The sequence below is a fragment of the Perognathus longimembris genome, chromosome 3 (genome assembly GCF_023159225.1).
Source record: "Perognathus longimembris pacificus isolate PPM17 chromosome 3, ASM2315922v1, whole genome shotgun sequence".
Taxonomy (NCBI): domain Eukaryota; kingdom Metazoa; phylum Chordata; class Mammalia; order Rodentia; family Heteromyidae; genus Perognathus; species Perognathus longimembris.
Window position 1 is genome coordinate 118,240,568 of NC_063163.1, and position 13,819 is coordinate 118,254,386.

A 13,819-nucleotide genomic window follows, 5' to 3' on the forward strand; every position below is an offset into this window, starting at 1 on the left:
GCTGGCAGGAAAGTGACCACACTCCCGGTGCCATTTGGCTCTTTGGCTTCGGCACTGAATATTTAAAAAAAAAACAAAACACCAAAGTGGTTGAGAAGAGGTCAAAGCCGTTAGCAAATGAAGAAGTTTGGGTTCTCCTTGGTCTCTGTGGTGTGTCGTGTGTGTGCGTGTGCGCGAGTGGGTGCACGCACACACACACACACACGTCCTCACACTTCGTCACTTATTTTTCACAGTTCTGAAATTCAGATGGAATTGGGCCAGAAGGCTCATTGGGAAACAAGAAGCATCCTGAGCCTTGCCTAAAATCCCAGCCAATCCAAGACTGGGTCACCACGATACCAGAACAAAGAATTGATTCATTCAGTGAGAACAATCCATCGGTTCATCCAATGCAAACAACCACCTGATCCCACCAGTGGGGAGGGGGGCAGTCATTAGGGTCTTTGTTGACCAAACACTCAACAAGTTGGCCCAACGAAAGCTTGTGTGGCTACAGAGCTCACAGCTCGGGACTCAATTTCCCCCGGCCTGGCTCTGCTGAAAGAAGGGGTATAGCATTTCAACTCGCCCCGCTCCCATGTCTGGATAGGTGTTGGGAGTAAAAATGATAGATGTGATGGGGAGGGAGGGGGGTGACTACCGGCCATGAGCAACACTGTTAGGCATTTTCTTTAAAATGAACTTTAAAATTACTCTTGAGGTAGTGTGAGCCTGGGCATTTCTATACCTTGCCCTTGGTCACATAGCTCCTATATATGACCTTTCTAGATTGTTCCAGGCTCAGGCCCTAGTCTACTCAGATTCACTCCCTGACCAGTCCGGTTTCTCTTGCTCCTTCCTGGATTCTCGTGTTGAAAACAACCATCCCAGGAGCCCAGAGTCGATGTTCAATAAAGAACGATGGGAGGAATGAATCAGCCCCCGCTTGCTGGGTCCTGAAACTAAGCCACCCCCAGAGCCGAAGCCCCAGCACAGACACTAGCCAAGGATGGGTATCAGGGTGTGGTGCTCCCAGAGGACAAGGCTAAGGTGTGCCCACACTGGGCTCTTGGCACACGCAGAAGTGCAGGGACCTCCCCTTGCTCCAGCCAGGTCAGGCTTCCTACCAGCCATTGGCCACCATGGTGGCGTCTGCACTGGGAGCAGCCGGCCTCTGGCGTAAAGCATCCCTGCTTCCCATTGCCAAACAGCTGTTGGACTGGGCGGCTATGGCTTGGTGTCTTGCCGATCCAGCCAGACGAGTTCCTATCTGAACTTGGGCTCAGCTAGTGTCTGGGTGGAACCGAACAGAAGCAATGCTCACAGATGATGGCACCTTCTGGTTCCCAACTCTCAACCCTACGGGCCCGGAGAGAGGGACGGCCCGGTGGTGGGAGGGAACACAGAGAGGAAAGCCCACCCCCTGCATTCAGGAGCTCAGGTGTGTTCAGACACACCTGCACCCTGCACCCAACTCCCCCAGCCGGACTGTGGCTCTACCGCTAATGAACACGTGCCCACGTACCCAACAGCAAACCCTGCTGGGCAGTGCAGGAGACGGAGAGCCAGCAGGGCCAAAGCACAGCAAGCGTCCGCTCCCGGCCTGCAGAGCCTGTGCGCCGCAAGGCGCTGTCCCAGCGTGTGTGGCTCACATCAAGCGAGAAAGCGGCTCCACCTTCCCCCTGACCGTGGCCAGGAATTTACCAGAAACACGTGGGGCTGGACGGTTTGGGCTTTGGAAAACGCTTCCATTTGACCTTCTGACTGTGAGATAAGGAATATTGCTCTCAGTTCCTGTTACAGATAAAGAGATGGAGGGCTGGGCCAGAGGCCACGGGTCCTTGGAATCCATCTTCCCTCTCCTACTTACCCAAGTTCGGGGTCCCTAGAGAGCCGGAGAAGAAAAACGGGGACGCTGCTGGGCTCCAGGGGCTCATGCTTATCATGCTAGGTCCTCAGGAGACTGAGATCTGAGGATCACAGTTCAAAGCTAGCCTGGGCAAGAAAATCTGTAACATTTGAATCTCCAATTAACTACCAAAGAGCCAGATGTGAAGTTCACGAGGCAGAGAACTAACCTTGAGCTTGAAAAGCTAAGGGACGGCGTCCAGGTCCTGAGTTCAAGCCCCAGTCCTGGACAAAAAAATAATAATGTTGTTATCATACCTCATTGGCAGCAAAATTACTTGCTTTGTGAAAGATTATCCGTCACTCAGCCCGCTCTGGGAGGGCTGTGGGGTTCACTTCGCACATCAACCTGAAGGGACCATGAGGTACTCAGATATTTGGTCAAATCTGGGGGGTGGTGTGTGTGTGTGTGTGTGTGTGTGTGTGTGTGTCCCTCTGAGATTAGCTTTTGAATCTACAGACCCAGGGAAGTAGATGCCCCTCCCATGTGGTGGGCCTCATCTGAATAGTAGAAAGCTTGCACCGAAAGCGAAGGCTGGCCCTGAGAGTTCCTCTGACTGGCAGCCTTTGAGCTGACACCTCCTAATTTTCCTGACTTGCACAAAACCTTGGCTCTTCCCAGGTCTCCAGCCTGTCAGGCTTGAGCCAGGAACTGCACCATCAGCTCTGCTGGGTCCCCGGCTCGCTGACTGCGGATCTGGGAACTTGTCATCCTGTGGAAGCTAATGACTCTTTCTGTGCACATACATGTGCACGTGGTCTGTGGGATCATTTTCCTGCACAGCCCTAGCTCACACAGGCCCCGGGGGCAGGCTGCTCATGGCAGGCGGGCAGGAGGGCACGTGGGTCCCTGGCCCCCACTGCCATAGCGAAAGGAAGTCATTTCTGCTCTCCCACAAAGACTCCTCTTTGGGAACTGCCCCATCTTTCAACAAACGCTGCTTCAAAAACACGCGTTGACACCAGGCTTGTGCGGGCAAGAGCTTTAGAGCGCAGGTCTCTCTGTGACCAACACAGACAACCGCCCAGTCCTCACAGAGATCCAGGGGTCCTATAGCACAGGATCAGGAAAGTCCTCCATAAGGGGCCGAGATGGCGTCTAGATTTGAGCTGGGGAGGGAGGGAGTCCGGCAGGGATTGGGAGAAGGTCACTTCAGAGCGAGGAATCAGCCACGCCGCTGGCCTGGAGGTCTTGCGATGTTACCCAGAGGCCGCCTCAATGCTAGGATGGCAGGTGTGCCACCAGGCCCAGCTGGAAGAATTATTAAAGGCATCACACAAGTCTAGAGCCAAAGCTGAGGACAGAAAGGGAGAGGCTAATGGCCTCACCTGCGTGCACAATCAGAGGTGTGTGCTGGCAAGCAATTAACAACCAGTTCTCCGGGAAAATTGTGTGTGTGTGTGATTTTATTAATATAAAAGATATATGGCTATATTTTACAGGCAATAATAAAATATAGAATAGCTTTATTGGAAAGTCTATACAAATAATGGGTTCTCACAGAATGTTCTCCATACGTTTGGAGGAGCTCTCGTATTGGCAGGCAGCAGTGGTGACCCACTGACAAATGAGTGTGGTTCCCATGCAAACACTGGTTGATATTGTCATTTATATTCCTGGGGCAGGGGAGGGGACCAGAAAGTGAAATCATGAAAGCGTTCATTGGAATGTCTTTTCTTTCACCAGCACCAGATAAGAGCTTTCACTTGCTGTAAGCATTCTTCTTAGATGTGAGGGTACCATTGACAATGTCAAAGATGCAGGCCCAGCACATGTTTAAGGTTATTATTCAGCTTTTTCTTCTATCATTTGTGAAAGTCTAGACAGGTAACCATGAAGTCTTGCTTCTCAGCATTTATTAGTGTGGTGTGAATATCCCCAGCCTGGTCAATTTCCAGCCACCGTGCCTGCCATTGTCAGATGTAGAATGAGGTCCTGACATGTAATCGTTTCTCCTTACAGAGAATCTTCACCAGACACAAGGAGATGCAAATTACCCCATAAGCATAGACCTTAGTAAAAACAGCGTCAAATAATTAGGAAGTAATGAGTTTTGAGTATTTATTACCTTTGTGCTTAATATCGCTTGTTTAATTGTAGCTTATATAATTTGATTTTTAGTAATAGTTGTGTTTATCAGCCAGCTTGGAAAAATTATTACAAGTCTCTCTCTCTCTCTGCGTGTGCGCGCGCGTGTGTGTGTGTGTGTGTGTGTGCGTGTGTGTGCACTGAGACTTGAACTCAGGGCCTGAGTGCTATCCCTGAGCTTTTATGCTTAAAGGGTGGCCCTCTACCACTCGAGCCACAGCTCTGCTTCTGGCTTTTAGCTGGTTAACTGGAAGTAGAGTCTCAGGGGGCTGGCTTCAAACCAGTATTCTCAGATCTCAGATCTCCCAAGTAGCCAGGCTTACCCAGCATCAAGCTTGACTCTTGTGAACAGCCAGCTCCGAACACCTACCTGCTGGATCATAGTCCCAGAATTCCCTCTGCCTCCTCCTAGGGGTGGGATGAGCTGCCCCAGGCGATGCCGCGGGGCATCATTCCAGAGCAAAGGCCCGGGTGCTGGGGAGCTGGGGGAAGCCCGAGGGCACAGGGAGAGAGGAAGAGGCCCCACCCAGGCCCCCACCCAGGCCCCCAGCCCGCCCCACCTCTCCTTCCAGATCCTCACACATCCTCATGGAGAGACAGCCCTGCCCAAGTTGCATAGCTGTGGCTGATTAATGAATTAGCTGCAAATCACACGCCAATCAACGTAAATAACAAGTTTGTCCACAGCACAGGAAAGCTGCCAGGGCCGGCCCCGGTGCCAGCCCCGGTGCCAGCTGCCTCAGCCGGGCTCCTCACAGGAAGTCAGGGGACTCTCTGGGCCCTGCTGGCCTGTGAGCGAGGGCATCACGGGTCCAGAACTCACTGGCAGGCAGAGGGAAGGGTTGAGAGGCGGGGACCGCCCCCACAGACCACAGCTGCTCTACCTGTGGGGTCCCTGCTGTCCACGGGGCACCCCCTCCCCCCTCTAAGCCTCAGAGTCTGCAGCGGCTCCCTGCGTTCCTTCTCTACTCACCAGCTTTCCAAACCCACAGCCATGGTGGCTCCAGGCCCCCTGGGCCCCGCACTCAGGAAGAAGCAGTGCACAGCCTGGACGGCCAGGGCGGTGGTGGGTGAGAGGGGCGGTGGTGGGTGGGAGGGGCGGTCCCAGGAGCCCTCGGGGTCCTTCCTACCTCTCCTGAGCAGGCCCCCACCCCGCCTTGGCTAGGAGTGTTCAGATGCCGCCCTGTTCCCCTTGGCGGCTCCCGCCCCTTCCCCACCCCCCGCCGGCCCTGCCGCACCAGGGCGCCACCCGCCTCTCCGAAGCTAAGGTCAGCTCACAGTGCCGCCTCTGTGGCCCCCGCCACTGTCCCTGCGGGTCAGGTGACCCTTGGGGCTCCGGAGTCCCCCCCCCCCCCCCCCCGCTGGGTGCTGTCACTGAGCCCAGGTCCTGTGCTTTGCTTTAGACCATTTAGATTGATCCTGTGCGCTGGCGAGCTCAGGGCTGCCTGCCGGCCATCAAGAGCGCTTGTGCCATTCCCTCACACCCCGTCACCTTCCTGCCTCCTCGCCACCACAGCCCAGGCCCCGGTTTCCTCTAGAAGGTTCCATGAACAGCGGAGGAGCTGCTATGGAGCCAGCAGTGGCAGAACCCCAGGCTCTCCCCCTCCCTGGTTCTTGTGGATGCCAGGTTGAGGAAGGTAAGTGAAGAGCCGGACTAAAGCCATTTTGAAGTCAGGCCCCACGTTACCACGCGAACCCCACTTTACCACATGAACCCCACTTTACCACGCGAACCTAAGATAAGCAGGCCCTGTGAGCAGACCCAGGACAGGCTTATTAGGGCCCAGCCGGTCAAGAACTCTAACCGCCTGGGAATGCTTAACTCTAACCGCCCCCAGAATGCCTCGAGCCCTGAGCCAATCAGATTTGTACCCGTGTTCTAATCTTGCTTGCTTGAACACCCGATGGCTGTAACTTTGTTTTTTGTCTTGCTTGAACACCTGATGGCCATAACTTTGTTTTTTGCCTTTATAAGCTCTGCGCACTCGCAGCTCGGGGCTCCTCCTAACCACCGCTCGCTTGAATAAAGCCTTGCTTTTGCATTTCGGAACGTCTGAGTCTCGGTGGCCTTCTTGGTGGTCTTCTCGCAACTTGGCATAACATAAGGAGGGGGGGTAAGGCCCAGTCCTGGCCTGGACTTGTCACACCCCAGGTGAGGCCACCATTGTCTCCCCCAGAAGATGGCTCGGCAATGTCTGTCTTGCTTAGGGGCCGCGTCTACAGGGGCTCAGCCATGGCCGGCAGTGTCCGTGGAGGAATCCAGGCTTTCCGGGCCTCAGGGCGGGGAGGACGGCGTGGACGGCACCTGTGGAGCAGCGGCCCGCTCTCGTAGGCCGTGCATGTGCTCACAGTACCCCCAGGGCCCCTACAAATGGGGACACTCAGGCCTTCAGCTGACAAAGGATCCATTTGAATCCCACGGCCAACCAAGGTCAATTCTTGCCCATCAGTTCGCATTCTTTTTTGGAAACAAGTCCTGGGGCTTGAACTCAGGGCCTGGTCACTGACCTTGCACTTTTTGTGCTAAAGGCTAGTGCTCTACCACTTGAGCCACAGCTCTACTTTTGCCTTTTTGCTAGCTGATTGGAAATAAGAGTCTTACGGACTTTCTTGCTCAGGCTGGCTTTGAACCTGGATTCAGATCTCAACCTCCTGAGTAGTGAGGAATGGGGGCATTCTTGCTACCCGCGTGCTACCCAGTGAGCGCACGAGCTTGCCACCCTGGGGTGCCTGAGAGGAGATGAAGCCAGGGACTCCACGACTATCCTAGCAGACCCGGCCCGCGGCCTCCAGGCCCGCACCTGGGCACAAGCATTCCACCCTGGGGGACACTGACCGGCCATTTCTGTCCATCTGTGCAGGGCCTGTGATCGTCTCTGTGCAGAGGCGGCTGGAGAAGGCAGAGAACACTGCCCCTCCCCCGAGCTGCAGAGTCAGGGGCCCGCCCAGTGTGGAGACACCAGGCACCCCGCCCGCCCCGCCCGAGGCCCGCCCCTGCACAGTGGACTCTGGCTCAGCCTCTGCCCTGCCCTTTCTGGGGTGCACAGACAGCAGGAGGGAGGACACAGGAGGACCCCTCCCCCAGCAGGTCCCATCCATCCATCCTCCACCTGGAACGGCACCCTCAGGGGCCTCCACTCCAGACTCCAGACCCACGGCAATTCCCAGCCTCCGCCTCCACCTCCCCCCCTCCCCCCCTCAGGCGCAAGTGTCTGATGGCCTGGCCTCTTTCTCTTTTGAATAGCTTTATTGATTTACAACCCGCACACCGTGCAATTTGTCCACTTCGAGTGTACAATTCCATGGTTTTAGAATATTGCAAATAGGTGGAGCCACTGCCACCGTCAATTTAGGGGTAGATGTGTGCATCATCATAGCATTCCATAGATACTATGTGGAAAATGAACTGTGCAACGCGTGGGCAGGGACGGGAGGGGGAAACTAGGGGGAAGCGAAGGAAGAAGGGGTGGCATTGTCCGAAAGAGAGACGGCCGCGTTCCCTGAAGGGTAAAACCCTTCTGTACAACACCTTAATAATGACAATGGCTCCTGCCTCAATTAGCCAGCAGAAATTCAGAGGTGGATCAAGTGGTAGAGTTTTTAAGCAATGAAGGAAGGAAGGAAGGAAGGAAGGAAGGAAGGAAGGAAGGAAGGAAGGAAGGTAGGAAGGAAGGAAGGCAGGCAGACAAGTTGAGTGTTGGATTGGTCATCCATCTTTGCCTCTGTTTCCGGCCATTTGTGTGTCTTCCTTGGGGAAGTGTACATCCAGACCCTCTCCCCACTTATAGTTGGCCCCTCGTGTTTTTATTGTTGAGTTGTCACAGTTCTTTATATATGGTAGGCACAAGTCCCTCTGCCAGACTTGACTGCCTCGCTGAGCCCAGTGGCTGATTCAAGCCCTTCTTGGACACAGTTCGGGGACTTGGGGCTCCCCCATCCGTGGGGAGGAGGTCCTCACACCTGTGAACGGCACACACGGGCTGGTGTGCACCCTCCGAGGGGCGCGGGCCTTGGGGGTTACAACCTTGCCCCAAAGCAAGTGAGGAGCCTCGTTTTGCAGACGAGGGAACGGGCTCAGAGAACTTGCTGAGCTCATGACCAAGTTGGGAGCAGAGTTGGGACTTGAACCCGCGCGTCACGTTGCTTTGGGTGGCATCCTGCTCGCTGACCGAGATGCCGCCGCCACGCGGCTCTCCGGCTGGATTCTTCTAGTGACCACAAAGCGCTCTCTGCCACTGAGCAAAGCTTGCCCAGCCCCGCCGCACCCCTGCCATCGCCCCGGCTCTGCCTCCACGGAACCCCTGCAATCCCGGGAACTGCCCCCACCTCAAGCCCCGGGAGGATTCTGGAAGCAGAATCAGGCCGCAGCGGCCAGGCATGGAGGTCAGCACGGTGGCCCCGGTGACCCCTGGGGAAATAGTTCCATGGCGCCCGCAGCTGCCCCTCATGCTGAGGCGGGCTCGGGCCCCAGGGGAGAGCCGGAGTGGCGGGCAGGGGGGCAGGGGGGCCGAGCCCACGAGGGGCTCCCTCGCTCACGGCCGCCGTCCAGCAAATCCCACGCTCGGTTACCTCTGTGAGCGACATTGCTTCCCCACCGACCTGTTGTGGCCTTGAGGTTCACCTGACCCGCGGCCTGACGCTCCAGTGCACGGCTGTGACCAAATGAATGAATGAATGAATGAATGATCGCTGCAGTGAGAGATCTGTCACCTCTCAGGAAAGGAGGTAGGCTTTGTGCTAAAGGTGTCCGATGGACGGGGAGCGCGCCCCAGCCTAGGCTGGCCTGCCCGATGGGGCAGCCAGCTGAGCCCCCAGGACAGCGGAGTAACAAGCCTTAATTAGTACAAGAGTAAATTACATCAGACCACGAGAGCCCCGGCTTCTCCCATGCGCGGCACAGGGAAAGCGGAAGCCCAGCATTTTCAATTTAAGGTTTAGTTAGATAATGCCTATTGGTGCCAGTAGATTACAGGGTGGATATTAAATCCTGCAGGATTTGGAATGGGAGCGCACAAGTGGAATCCATAAGTAGGGGAAGCAGTGGAGGAGCTGGCCGGCTGTCCTCGGGGAAGGGGAGCCTTTGTGACCAGGCAGCTGGCTTTGAGAACGGGGTCCCGAAGTGCCCGCCGGCATCTGGAGAGAGCACAGTGAGCCAGGCGCCGGAGGCTCACGCCTTCATCCTAGCTACTTGGGAGGCTGAGATCTGAGGATCGCGGTTCAAAGCCAGGCTGGGCAGGATAACCCATGAGACACTTATCTCCATTTGAACAGCAAAAAGCCAGAAGTGGAGCTGTGGCTCAAGTGGTAGAACGCTAGCTTTGAGCAAAAAAAGCGCAGGGGGAGTGCATGGGCCCTGAGTTCAAGCCCTAGTACTGGCACAGTACAGGGGTGTGGGGGAGGGGTCGCTGTCAAGGGGCTGGAGTAGCGGTGCCCACCAACGCCCTGAGAAGTTCTTAAGATTCCATCTCGACCAATAAAAAGCGGCCTGCCATCCTAGCTGTGTGCAAAATGTGTGTCAGCTTGGGCAAAAAGTGAGACCCCACTCAAACACTAATGAAAGCAAAAAGCAGGACTGGAGGCATGGTTCAAATGCCGAAGCCCCTACCTAGCAGGCCCAAATTAGGGTTCACATTAACTTTCTGTTAGGAGCAGAAAGCCACAACGACGTAAGCCACTCACCTGTCCCTTGGCTACACTCGGTGGAGCCCGCAGAGAGCACGGCAGGAGGAGGAGGCCCCGGCCCTTCCCCAACGTCCTCTCAGCAGCCGGGGGGGGCCCTGCTCAGAGGGGAGCAGGGAGCTGCATGCAGCCCCCCCTCCAGATGAGTGCACAGTGGGCACCGAGGATCTCAGGGGCGCAGGTTCTGAGACCCCACAATTCCAAAACCGGCAGATGCTCGTGTCTCCTAGCTGTGATCGCCTCTCACCCACCCCCTTCGTGTCCAGAGGAATCAAAGCACCGAATGCAATGCCGACGCTACGGAAATACTTCCTATGCTGGACAGTTTAGGGGATCGTGATGAGAAAAATGAAGTCTGCACGTGTTCAGAACAGAGGTAAGGTTTCCTTCCAATCTGTTCCATCTACCGCTGGTTAGGTCTGTGGAGGCGTGGCCAAGGCTCACGGTTGTCTTGATTGGCATCTAAGATGACCTCTAGGATTCCTGGACCAGCAGGCTGGGGGCAGCCAACACCTCCAGTATCAGGAGGGGATTGGCAAAGGCCAGGCCCACAAGGAGCACGAGCCTTCCTTAGGAATCTTATCTGGGGCCCAGCGGACGTCGTGGGTGAGCCCAGCGTGAGGACCCGGCTCAGCACAGGCGGATGGAGAAGCTCATTAGTCGACGCAGGATGCAATGTGTAACGCAGGATGCAATGTGTAAATTAATTACCCCGGCCACCCGTGCATGTAGCGGCCCGCCCTGCGAAGAAGGAGAGGCTTGGCCTCCACCGCTGCGCATTGGATTGCCTGCCAGACGCAGCCCAGGGGACCTGTGGCGGCGCGCCCACCGGGAAGGGAGGGCCCGGGACCCCGGCCTCCAGGGGACCTGCACGCTCTCCCCTGCAGGACGGGCTGGGGTCGCCAGCCACCACCCAAAAAGCAGGAGTCGGGAAAGAAAAGAGGGGAGGGGATGGGAGGGGAGGGAGGGGAAAGAAGGCAGAGGGAGGGAAAGGCCAGCCCTGGTCTTAGTTCTTTGAGAAATTACAATGTGTCGATGTCTCCGCTTACTTCTATTCATTTAATCCCTACAGAAACCTCATGGGTCACATGATTGCCCCATTTGTCAGATGAGGAAATGGAGGATCCGGAAGAAACAGTTCTTGTTCTAGTGACTCAGCTTTCCCCGAATGGATGGACGTGGGGATTCAGGACGGCATGCAGGTGCAGGCAGTTGGGAGATCACTGCGATCCCGTCTCCAGCCCAGGTGGGCCCCACCCATCTCCTCAGCCCCCAGCGCCCTGCCCCCGCCCCTTCCTGCTCTTTGTCCCGCCTCCCTATCCTCCTTGGCTGTCCACATGCACAGGAGGGGCCTCCACGATGTGGGAACCTCCATCCTCCCTCTGATCCTGATCCCGGCCTCGTCTTGCTCAGGGAGGGTGGATTTGCTCCTTGCCCTTTTGCACAAGCAGCCCAAGCCCAGAGGCTTACACAGCTGGGATCCAATCCTGTGTCCAGCCACCTCCAGAGGCTGGTCTCTGCTAGCCCATGCATGGGACTGAGCCCCACGTCGGGCCCTCTGGTCCCCAAAGAGCTCACCCAGCCCTGGGCCGTGCACTCAGCTTAGCAGGCCCATAGCAGCCCTTCTTCCCTTCTCTCCTTGCTCTGCCTCCACTAGATGGATTTCCTGAAGGGAGGCAGCTGCACCTCCTACGTGGCTGCGGCCTAGGTCTGTGGCCTCCACAGGTGTTCAAGGAGGAGGCCACACCCCCTCCTGTCCTGGACAACAATACCAAACCCACGGATGCTCCATCGGCTTGTAGAGAATGCTATCCATGTGCATATAACCTACGCACATCCCCCTGCATGGTTTAAATTGCCTCTCCAATTACTTACGTCTGATACAATGTAAATGCTATGTAAATCAGTGTTACATTGTATTGTTTGGGGAATAATGACAAGAAAAAAAAGCTCTACGTGTTCTGTCTAGATGCATCTAGATGCATTTCTTTCTTTTTCTTTTTTCTTTTCTTTTTTTTTTTTTTTTTACTCTTCCTTTTCAATCTGCCTTTGGCCGAATCCAAAGATTCGGAAGCGTGGCTAAGGAGTGTGGGCAGGACTGACTTTCTTTGTGATGGATTGGACATCTCCTCCCAGGAGCTCCTCGTTTCTGCCCGGTCTCGCCTAGGCCTGAGCAAGGGACCCAAGTTGGATTTGGGGACATCTGGTCAACCTTAAAGCAGCAAAGACCCATCACTCCACCAGGGCCATCAGCATCCTGAGTACGGGCTCCCCAGGGCTCGGCCTTCTACTGCCTGGTCAGCCAATCGTCAGTGAGCTTTGCACCCATCAATCTGCTCCTGATCCAATGACTGGCTCGGCCTCGGACAGAACAAGGCAGAGGAGAGGACAAAGGCCAATCACAGGCCAGCAAGGGAACAAACTAGACTCTCCATTGGGTTGTTTGGTTGGTTGGTTGTTTTTGGCCGGTCCTGGGGCTTGAACTCAGAACCTGAGCACCGTCCTTGAGCTTTTGTGCTCAGGGCTAGTGGTCTACCACTTGAGCCCAGCTCCACTTCCAGCTTTTTTGACAATTAATTAGGGAGAAGCGTCTTCATGAACTTTCCTGCCCAAGCTGGCTTCTAATAGTGATCCTCAGATCTCAGCCTCCTGAATAGCTAGGATTACAGGCGTGAGGCACCCGGACCCAGAAGTTATTAACTTCTTAATAACGGTGAGCTCAGCCAAAGGCCTCCCCCTCCCCCCACATAACACACTGGTGAGCCTTGGGGACCCAGGAGCCATTCTCCTACCCTGCGAAGAGGCTCCCGGCCCACCCACCTCTGGAGGAACCGCCCCCCCCCCCCGCACCACTACCACTGCTGTCTTCTTCTCTCCCTTTGGCCCATCCTTGGCAAGGAGATGGATTCCGAAACAGAAGTTGGCACATCCTCTAAGCAATTAGCGTTTATCTCTCTCGTTTATGTGGCTGAACAACAGCTCATTTTCCAACTTAAAAGTCAATACTCAGGAAGACGGAAACTGCCTGGGTCACTCTGGGGAGGTGATTTGAGGGTCTGGTGGGAAAACAAGGATTGAGCTAGCTTGGGGCTTCAGAAACTTCATGTGCCCTTCTGGAAACCTCTTCAGTACCCAAGGGGACTGCCCTGTCCAACCTCTTGTCTCCAGCCCAGCTCCTCGGAGACTGCTAGAATGAGTAGGAAGCCCCCCCCCAACTCTTGTTTAGACTGGGGGTGGGTATGCTGGCCTGTGACTGTGCACTAGCTGATGTGGAAGGAGAAAACAGGGCTCACTTTAGTGGAGGGGCTGGAGAGGGAGGCTCAGTGCTCATTAACCACAGTGAGCTGCTGCCCCCTGCTGGTTTGCCTTAGAACTGTGTGCGCCATGGCGCCGATTCCCAGCTGGGTCACATGAGAAATTTCCCTGGCCCCTTGCACGCTCCCTGCCTTTGCCAGGTGCAGAAGGTTGGAAAGCACAGGACAATCAAGCCTCACCCCGGGTCCAGATGCCGTCATTATTACTGCTGTTGCTTTGTTGTTGGTATTTCAACGACGATCGTGATACAATCTCTCAATTACTCAGTGCTTTGTATGTAGGTATTTGCACCACACAAATACCTGCATAGCAAAGTATTTGTTTTTGTTGCGCACAATAATCCTTCTGGGTTTCCTCCAGCGGATGCTCAGGCAGGCTGGGAAGCGCGCCCAAGGTCTACGCAGCTGGCGAGCGGCGCAGCCAGGATCCCAACCCTGGCAGTCTGGCAGCAGGCGAGGTACCACCCCCGCTCTGAGGCCCCATCCCAGGTGAGGGGCCCTCCCGCTCCCCGCCCCTGGACATCCTCCAGCCCCCCTTCCGGCCCCTCCTTTGACATCACCTCTCCTCTCATCATTGCTTCCTGGCCTCCACGGCTTGCCCTTGTTTTAAGACAACAACATGAAGTTTCCCCCTTATGTCAGGGGTCCAGAAGGCCCAGAGCAGAGCCCCCAAAGCTTCTGGGGGCCCCAGCCTTTGTTCCTTCTGGGCAGGAAGGCTTTTCCTCCATTAGGGCTCCCCCATACATGTGCGTGCTCTTAGAAGACCGGCGGGCCGGTCCGGCAGGCAGGCCCCACCGCAGCCATGAGCGGCACTGTAGGGCTTTGGGTCACAGATTCCTGCACCCCT